The sequence below is a fragment of the Spinacia oleracea genome, chromosome 6 (genome assembly GCF_020520425.1).
Source record: "Spinacia oleracea cultivar Varoflay chromosome 6, BTI_SOV_V1, whole genome shotgun sequence".
In the NCBI taxonomy this organism is placed as follows: Eukaryota; Viridiplantae; Streptophyta; class Magnoliopsida; order Caryophyllales; family Amaranthaceae; genus Spinacia; species Spinacia oleracea.
This window is the reverse complement of record NC_079492.1, coordinates 53,251,415-53,261,565: the sequence shown is the minus strand read 5'-3', so window position 1 is coordinate 53,261,565 and position 10,151 is coordinate 53,251,415. Positions and strand designations below refer to the sequence as shown.

Genomic DNA, 10,151 nt, shown 5'->3' with positions numbered 1-10,151 from the left:
GGCATTCACGGATTTGATGATCAGTTTCTCCACATTTGAAATAACCTTGCTCAGTTTTGGAACTGATAGTTTTCCTTGCAAAGTTCCTTCCTTTCTGGTTGCCTAGTTTGAAGTTCCTGTAGAGCTTTCTCATTCTTCTAACCAGCATGGTAGCCTCTTCCTCATCTGGCTCAGATTCGTCGAGTTCCTCAGCTTTTAGAGCAAGTCCTCAGTTTCTGGAGCTCTCAGGAACAGCAGCTCTAAGATGCAATTCAAGTGTCATCAAGGAACCAGCAAGTTGTTCAATGTTAAACTTTTTGAAGTCCTTGGTCTCAAATAGTGCAGTGACCTTTGTTCTCCAACGATCATCTTGTGCCATGCTCCTTAGTATTTTTCTTACTTGTTCATCTGTGGGAATGATTCTACCAAGAGAAACTAATTCATTAGTTATGTCAATAAATCTAGTGAACATCTCTTGAATAGTTTCTTTTCGAAGCATTTCAAATCTTTCATATTTAGACATCAAAAGATCAATTTTGGAACGCTTGACTTCATTTGTTCCTTCGTGGGTTACTTGTAGTAATTCCCAAATTTGTTTTGCATTCTTGCACCCCATGACCCTATTGTGTTCATGGGGTCCAAGCCCACAATGTAAGATTTTGACAGCCATAGCATTTATCTCATATTTTTCAAAATCCTCTTTGGCAAATTCAGATATTGGTTTAGGAACAACCTCGTTTTCTGCGTTGGTTTTTGTTACCTCAAAGTCTCCAACTTCTATCACACGCCACACTTGGTAGTTTTCAGCTTTGATGAATATCTCCATCCTGTTCTTCCAGTATGATTAGAACTTTCCATTGAATATAGGTGGCCTTTTTGTGGAGTAACCTTCTTCCAGTTTCTCTTGTGAGTTCATACTATCAGGAACATGACTCAAACAAAGTTTCCTGCGATTTTAGTGAGTACTGTCTCTGATACCAATTGATATTCAAGTAGGAACACACACAAGAGGGGGGGTGAATTGTATTTCGAACTTTAAGAGAGTTTCTTGCGGAACTTAGAAATATTAAAGGAACTGAGTATTAAGAAAGTAAAAAGCAATGATTTAGAAATGTAACCGCCCGCCCTTAACGAGCTGCTTTCTAAACACACTTAGACTTAATTTAAACAAACTGAACGTAATTACAACTTTAAACCCTGCTAAACAAACTTTAACTCTTCAAAAAGCAATTAGTTATTAAAAAGCAAAGATTTAATCACGGTTTGGCCTATCCCAATGAAACTAATCGAGACCCTTAAACTTAATTAGTTATTAAAAATTTCGGCAGCACTTCCCCTAAATACGGACAACCTAAAACATTTCTTAGGATATTACGTCAGATTTTCTTTCACCTGCTTCAATTACAACATTCCAACATATAACATTTCCCAAGACATCACCAGGGTGTCACCAACTCAACAAGGATATACAATCCATAAATAATAAACCGAAAAGCTCTAGAAAGGAATAATACAACCCATTAACAAATTGGAAAAAAAACTTGAATACACTTAGAGAATCGATAAACCCGCCTTGAAACATATAAGACATCCGGAGGACTCTACGCACCTTGAACCTGAACTGAAACTCGATTCTCGCTACCTGCAAAACATTTTAACTCTGCCCCCACCAGGACAGGTTCATTGAACAAAATCAGCGGAAATCTGAGTACACACATCCAACCTAAAATATATTTGATAGGTGGCTCAAAATAGTTTTAGTTTTAGGTATATATTTGTTTTGAAAAGCAACCTCGCTTATTAAACTCACATGAAAAACAATTACATGATCAAAGCATACTTTATTCTTTTAAAATCTATTTCGCAAAGTTATTATCGTTCAAGCATAATTTTAGAAACAATCCAACATAGTGCTATCAAGACAACTTGAGACCTTACCTCTATGCTAATATCCAAATTCACTATCAACATAATTAGTTAAGATCACAACTCATGATTCATCTAGTTACTCTCATACTCTTAATCATTTTAATTCAATCGTAACCTTATTCGACAATTACTTATAACCATAGACCAAGTATTTCTCCAAGAGTAAATTTGCCCAAACCATAATTTATGTTGCAAGGTGAAACTCAATATACATATATTTCACAACTCAATGTGAAACTCATTGGTACAACATTGACAAAGTCATATACCTTGATTCATAAAATTCTCATAACACAATTCAAATGCATAATACAAATTCATAGAAAATTTATAACTCGCTACGAAAACACACAACTCAAACTCAACATAATAGCTTACACAATCACTAACATATTATCTTACTGTTAGGGAAAGTGAACACGAATAGAGAGGAGTTATTCAACCAACTGTCTCTACTTGGTGGGGGTCGTCACCCTCCTGATAAGCATACGCTTGCAAGACTTAACAAGGACATGTCCCTAATTACGGGTCTATCCCGCCTCTACGAGTCTACTTTTGTAGCACTCGCTCTACGGCCAAGCCGCTTTAACGGGTCTATCCCGCCGAACTATGGGTCAAGCCCATTTACCACGAGTCTACTGATGTAGCACTCGCTTCCAATGTTATTCATCACTGATACATGTGAGCACTATGCAACACATACACGGCTACTTTCCCCTACTTAAGCATTTTATTTCCAATATATGCAATTTCGTTCCCAAAATATCATTCGCATTCCCTTACTCATGTATTGGCTTCATTCTCATTTCTCATCATATTTCAACTCAATTTATTTCTCAGAATAAATCCTCAACCCAATTAAATATCAATCTCAAGACTTGCTGACACTTTCTCTTATACTTGATCAAACTGTAATAATATAATTAAAATTTGGACACTCTTCACAACTATTCCCTTTTTAACTTAGAATCACTCTTTACCCTCAGTTATACTCTTAGCCCATTAATTAATAATTGACTGCTAGTGGGTAACACTCATTTACGATCCCAAGGTTATCAACAACTTATACCCTCCTCATATCCGAATTCATTCTTTTATAACTTAGTGTGCCTGAAATGTATTTTGTAAACATTTACATAAAACATAATTACTCAAACATAATCTTTATTATTCGTTGAAATGTCCTCTCGTTCGATTTCAAACTATTAGGTTATAAAAAAAAATATAAAGACTTGAATATTTATTTTAAAGTATATTTTTATTCTCATAATAAACTCTTTTTTAAAAAACTTGTTAATGATTTCTTTATTTGCAAACTGTCATTTAAAGAAACAAAATAAAACTGAAAATATCTTTCGTTATAACCTTTCCAACTTTTAAGTTCATTAAACACTTTAATACTGTTCAAAGCTAGTTTAAGTTCCATAATTCATGGTTTTAGGATAAACATGTGACTTTTAGGAAATTCTAAAATAAATATGGCTTGTTAGGAAAGTTTATAAAACCTTGAAACAACTCATTCAAGAATCATTAGAAACTCCGCTTTTGTTATACTTAAAATAGATTAAAGATTCTCATTTACTATATTAAAAGAATTCTTTTATTATTAACACTTGATTAAGAAAACAAGCGTCCTTTAAGAAAACTAAAAACAAGTATGACCCGGTTGAAAGAAAACATAAACCTTTATTGAAACAAGAATTTAGAATTAAAAGAGGTGTCTTTGGTTCCACTAAATCTTACATTAGGATCTCTTGTATAGTTTAACACTAAGACCTGAATTCCTTAGAAACTCATGTAGGACTACTTCCATTATGCAAGGGCTTTTATCTGATCATTAACGTATTCACTTTTGATTAACTCTTATTGAAGACACCCTTAACCTTTTGACTCATTCACATACCTCATGATTAACCATGACACTAATTTATTCCCAAATTCAACTCAAGAACCCTTGTTGAACTCAATTACTCTAGTCGCAAAACCTCTCAACCTTGCCATCTCTTACTTGGATTCCCAATACCACCAATATTCATTTAGAAGAATAAAGATTCTTAAATCATTACAATTCAATTTGTGAGACATTTATTTATAGTTCAATTCATAAAACATACTTAAATTCGTAAAGCGCAATTCAATTTGCAAAACACGATTCAATTTCCAAAGCATAATTAAATTTGCAAAGCGCAATTCAGAATCTATACATATACATATATACACATAATACTTAGACTTAAAATATGATTTCAACATTGAAGATGGTTGGACGATGTGTACCTCGAATCACCACACATAAATCTCAAGTCTCATTTGAGTACCACTCTCTGCTTAAATCCACGATTCAAATCTCCTTAACCTTTCTCCAATCATCTATCTTGATGTACAAAAAAATGGATTAATAACTACTCACAGAATTCGAATTATAATTAAATTCAAACAAACCCTCCACATTTTACTTTAAACTAACGACAACCCAATTGAATTCCTTTTTAGAAAACGCAATCGACTTTCAAAAACTTATTTTAGACACGAACATAATACATAATTTATTCAAATTATACCAAATTTAATTTCTAAACATAACTATAATTGAAAACCATATGGTTCAATAGTAACTTAATAATATACTTTATAAATATTACTCAATCAATCAAATCAAATCAAACCATGAAGTCTTAGTTACATTGTAATCATTTAGAAAAAGAAATAATATTTTGAATTGTTCAATTAAATAAAAATAAAAATACTTGATTTAAATAACTGAAAGGGTTTCCATAAAGATGATGAATTAAAATAAATGAGAGGAAATTTGAGCTTGAGGTATACCCTTAAGTTTAAATGGAAAGACAAGAAGGGAACTCAACAATAGCAGGACCGAGAACCACAATAACAACAGCAGCGGCAGCGGCGGCGGCGACGGAGCAGAGTCGCCGCATGCAACAACGAGGGGGGAGGCGGCAGTGGAAGGTCGGTGCGCCACAATAAGAGAGAAAATAAGAATCAAGGAAGAGAGTTAGGGTTCCTTCAATTTGGGGGTTTTTAGCTATATATATATTTGACAAAAAAGTTCAAGTAAATTTACCAATTGAAGAGAGAGAATCAACATGGGTGGTTTTTGCAGCCACCACCGGCGGCGACGTCACATAGCTGGGACGAGAGAGAGGAGGAGACGAGAAGGGAGAGAAGATGTGAATCCGCCCCACAAATTAATAACAACAACCGCATCAGCGGTGACCGGCGAAAAGGGAAGGCAGAACAGTGGCGCGGTGCGGTGGTGGTGCGGCTGCTCAAACGGAGAGGGGAGAGGCGACATGGTGAGGAGAGAGAGAGAAGAGTGTCGGTTGAGATAGAGGGAGTGTGAGAGAGTCAGTGAGTGAGTGTGAGGGTAGGGGAAAATGATAGGTCTATTATTTTTATTTTATGTTAAAACAATTTATCTTGAGGTAAAGCTCGAGAATTAATTTAAAGACTAATTTAAAAGATAATAATATAAATTTTCAAATTCATTCACCAGTTTAATAAAATTTCAAGATCGTAATCTCAAATTGGGTTTAAGAGAAATTCTAAGGACACATTTAAGACGATGATTATTCTTAATATTATATTAGGATCTGCTTAAAATTAGGGCTGTTACAATTTAATAAAATAAAATAAAAATTCCATACAATTTTTTTTAAAATGTTAAAACCTTTATTCATTCAGGAAAATAAATTGTTAGAACAAATTGTTAATTCGATTTAAAATAGAAATGTTAAGCAAATTATTTTAGAATAACAAACTCGAAATCCCAATTATTTAATTTATTTTAAGAGTGGTTTAAGAACGAAATTTAGCTAGTAAATATACTTTAACACCAAATTGAAAACTGCTAAAAATCAGGGTTGTTACATTATTCCACCCTTACAATAAGTTTTGTCCTCAAAACTTCTAAACGTAAAACCTTGGGACACTTGAATAATTATTTTAAAATCAAATCTCGAAATCATGGTGTAGCATACAAAACGACGTCACTCAATCTCTACGTAGAAAATTTCAAAATAAAATAAATCGATACCAAAAACCTTAGGAATAACACTGGATAGAAGAACTAGATTCCTGTAAGTAGTTGGGAGCCCTATGAGGGTTTTGAACATGAGAGAAGCTTCAATACTGCTTAATTGTTTTGAAGTGTAGGAGGGTTAGATAGTTTGGCAATGAAGCAACATACACTCTTAGTTAGGAGGGAGTCAATCGAACATAGAAAATCTTGGAGAAGAGGAATTTGATAAATAATGCTTCATGGTTATTTGAAAAGGAAACCAAAATTTTCTATTAAAATTATGAAGAATATTTTTTTTTTTTTTAAATATCTTTAAAACTCGACCATTTCTTTATATTTCGCTTTAACAAGTTCATTTCATTTTTATTTTTTTCGAGATTCAAAAACAAAAATCTTAAGGTCTTTTTCAAGGAACACCAAAACCATATTATGACTCATATTTTGGATTCTTCTTCCCAACCCTTCATCATAAAGACCTCAATTCCTAGGCTCAAATTATCTATTCTTAACTCTAATTCTAATAAATTCAAATAAATAAGGAAATCTAAAATCCTCAACTCACAATTTCAAGTGCGTAATTCTACTTAAACTCTCATTTCTATTTTACTTCCTCAACGAAAATGAATTATGATTAATCCTTTAACCAATGTTTCAACCTCTACAACTTATTTTCATGCACTGCGTTTCAATATTCATTTCACGAGCCAAAATCATCATTTCGTGTCTTTGATTCAATGCCTAATTTCTAATAATCACATTTAAACAGATTCCGCATGCCCTCAAACTTATAGGCTACTGCATCGAATTATTGAAGAGTCAATCCTTTAAAACCTCAAGTAGAATTCAATTCGTTCTTCATGACGAAATACTTTTAATTCGAACAGAATCACAAACCTTATATTCCAACTCTTAATGCATTATTTCTCATCATTCGTACAATAATACCCTAAACCTTGTTCAATTCTTTTCACCTTTATATCCCAAATCAGACATCCTTTCAAACTTTTCTTCAATGTTTCATGTTTACTACCCCTACTATGCAATTATCTCTTTTTGTTTTAACTTCTTTCCCAATCTACTAAAATCAACCATTTAGCTTCTACTATGCAAAAGGAGGCTTAAATATTTTTTTAACACGTAATATCAATATAAATTCAAAGCTTCTTGGCTCAACTTCTCAAATGTCAAACTAACTTACAATGTTCTAACCACAATATTCCCCGATTCTGTCACAATAAGTGCATCCATGATGTTCTTGGAAATTCCTCTAAACATTCGAGCCAATACATATCTCAATACCCAAATTCGCAAAATTAATCTTTTGAATAACCCAACCATTCCGGATCAATTCTCGATTCCTCAAACGCGAACTCAAAACCTTAAGCTTATCCTAGTAAAACAATTCAAAACTATTTCCGCTTTTACCTGATCTAACAAACACATTCCTTACTCATACGTCGTGATATGAAGATCACAATAAACCCAAAATATATATATATATATATATATATATATATATATATATATATATATATATATATATATATATATATATATATATATATATATATATATATATATATAACCTCGGCTCTGATACCACCGGTAACCGCCCGCCCTTAACGAGTTGCTTTCTAAACACACTTTGACTTAATTTAAACAAACTGAACGTAATTACAACTTTAAACCCTGCTAAACAAACTTTAACTCTTCAAACAACTTGAAAGATTTAATCACGGTTTAGCCTATCCTAATGACACTAATCGAGACCCTTAAACTTAATTAGTTATTAAAAATTTCGGCAGCACTTCCCCTAAATACGGACAACCTAAAACATTTCTTAGGATATTACATCAGATTTTCTTTCACCTGCTTCAATTACAACATTCCAACATATAACATTTCCCAAGACATCACCAGGGTGTCACCAACTCAACAAGGATATATAATCCATAAATAATAAACCGAAAAGCTCTAGAAAGGAATAATACAACCCATTAACAAATTGGAAAAAAAACTTGAATACACTTGGAGAATCGATAAACCCGCCTTGAAACATATAAGACATCCGGAGGACTCTACGCACCTTGAACCTGAACTGAAACTCGATTCTCGCTACCTGCAAAACATTTTAACTCTACCCCCACCAGGACAGGTTCATTGAACAAAATCAGCGGAAATCTGAGTACACACATCCAACCTAAAATATATTTGATAGGTGGCTCAAAATATTTTAGTTTTAGGTATATATTTGTTTTGAAAAGCAACCTCCCTTATTAAACTCACTTGGAAAACAATTACATGATCAAAGCATACTTTATTCTTTTGAAATCTATTTCGCAAAGTTCTTATCGTTCAACCATAATTTTAGAAACAATCCAACATAGTGCTATCAAGACAACTTGGGACCTTACCTCTATGCTAATATCCAAATTCACTATCAACATAATTAGTTAAGCTCACAACTCATGATTCATCTAGTTACTCTCATACTCTTAATCATTTTCAATCGTAACCTTATTCGACAATTACTTATAACCATAGACCAAGTATTTCTCCAAGAGTAAATTTCCCCAAACCATAATTTATGTTGCAAGGTGAAACTCAATATACATATATTTCACAACTCAATGTGAAACTCATTGGTACAACATTGACAAAGTCATATAACTTGATTCATAAAATTCTCATAACACAATTCAAATGCATAATACAAATTCATAGAAAATTTATAACTCGCTACGAAAACACACAACTCAAACTCAACATAATAGCTTACACAATCACTAACATATTAGCTTACTGTTGGGGAAAGTGAACACGAATAGAGAGGGGTTATTCAACCAACTGTCTCTACTTGGTGGGGGTCGTCACCCTCCTGATAAGCATACGCTTGCAAGACTTAACTAGGACATGTCCCTAATTACGGGTCTATCCCGCCTCTACGCGTCTACTTTTGTAGCACTCGCTCTACGGCCAAGCCGCTTTAACGGGTCTATCCCGCCGAACTATGGGTCAAGCCCATTTACGACGAGTCTACTGATGTAGCACTCGCTTCCAATGTTTTTCATCACCGATACATGTGAGCACTATGCAACACATACACGGCTACTTTCCCCTACTTAAGCATTTTATTTCCAATATATGCGATTTCGTTCCCAAAATATCATTGGCATTCCCTTACTCATGTATTGGCTTCATTCTCATTTCTCATCATATTTCAACTCAATTTATTTCTCAGAATAAATCCTCAACCCAATTAAATATCAATCTCAAGACTTGCTGACACTTTCTCTTATACTTGATCAAACTGTAATAATATAATTAAAATTTGGACACTCTTCACAACTATTCCCTTTTTAACTTAGAATCATTCTTTACCCTTAGTTATACTCTTATCCCATTAATTAATAATTGACTGCTAGTGGGTAACACTCATTTAAGATCCCAAGGTTATCAACAACTTATACCCTCCTCAAATCCGAATTCATTCTTTTATAACTTAGTGTGCCTGAAATGTATTTTGTAAACATTTACATAAAACATAATTACTCAAACGTAATCTTTATTATTCGTTGAAATGTCCTCTCGTTAGATTTCAAACTATTAGGTTATAAAAAAAATATAAAGACTTGATTATTTATTTTAAAGTATATTTTTATTCTCATAATAAACTCTTTTTTAAAAAACTTGTTAATGATTTCTTTATTTGCAAACTGTCATTTAAAGAAACAAAATAAAACTGAAAATATCTTTCGTTATAACCTTTCCAACTTTTAAGTTCATTAAACACTTTAATACTGTTCAAAGCTAGTTTAAGTTCCATTATTAATGGTTTTAGGATAAACATGTGACTTTTAGGAGATTCTAAAATAAATATGGCTTGTTAGGAAAGTTTATAAAACCTTGAAACAACTCATTCAAGAATCATTAGAAACTCCGCTTTCGTTATACTTAAAATAGATTAAAGATTCTCATTTACTATATTAAAAGAATTCTTTTATTATTAACACTTGATTAAGAAAACAAGCGTCCTTTAAGAAAACTAAAAACAAGTATGACCCGGTTGAAAGAAAACATAAACCTTTATTGAAACAAGAATTAAGAATTAAAAGAGGTGTCTTTGGTTCCACTAAATCTTACTTTAGGATCTCTTGTATAGTTTAACACTAAGACCTGAATTCCTTAGAAACTCATGTAGGAC

General features: G+C 32.8%; 1 long non-coding RNA gene across 2 annotated transcripts; it reads right to left on the bottom strand.

Annotated features, from left to right (window-relative positions):
- Positions 1-1,274: 1,274 nt before the first annotated feature.
- On the bottom strand, positions 1,275-5,467 carry LOC110792312 (uncharacterized). Of its 2 annotated transcripts, none has more exons than XR_002534353.2 (3): positions 4,735-5,467; positions 4,186-4,282; positions 1,275-1,639 (listed from the first exon to the last, which is right to left on the bottom strand). It is a non-coding gene; the product is annotated as an uncharacterized lncRNA (long non-coding RNA). The 2 variants fall into 2 exon arrangements; XR_002534352.2 differs by having other exon boundaries at positions 4,186-4,278; positions 4,735-5,451.
- Between the last annotated feature and the right edge of the window lie 4,684 nt (positions 5,468-10,151).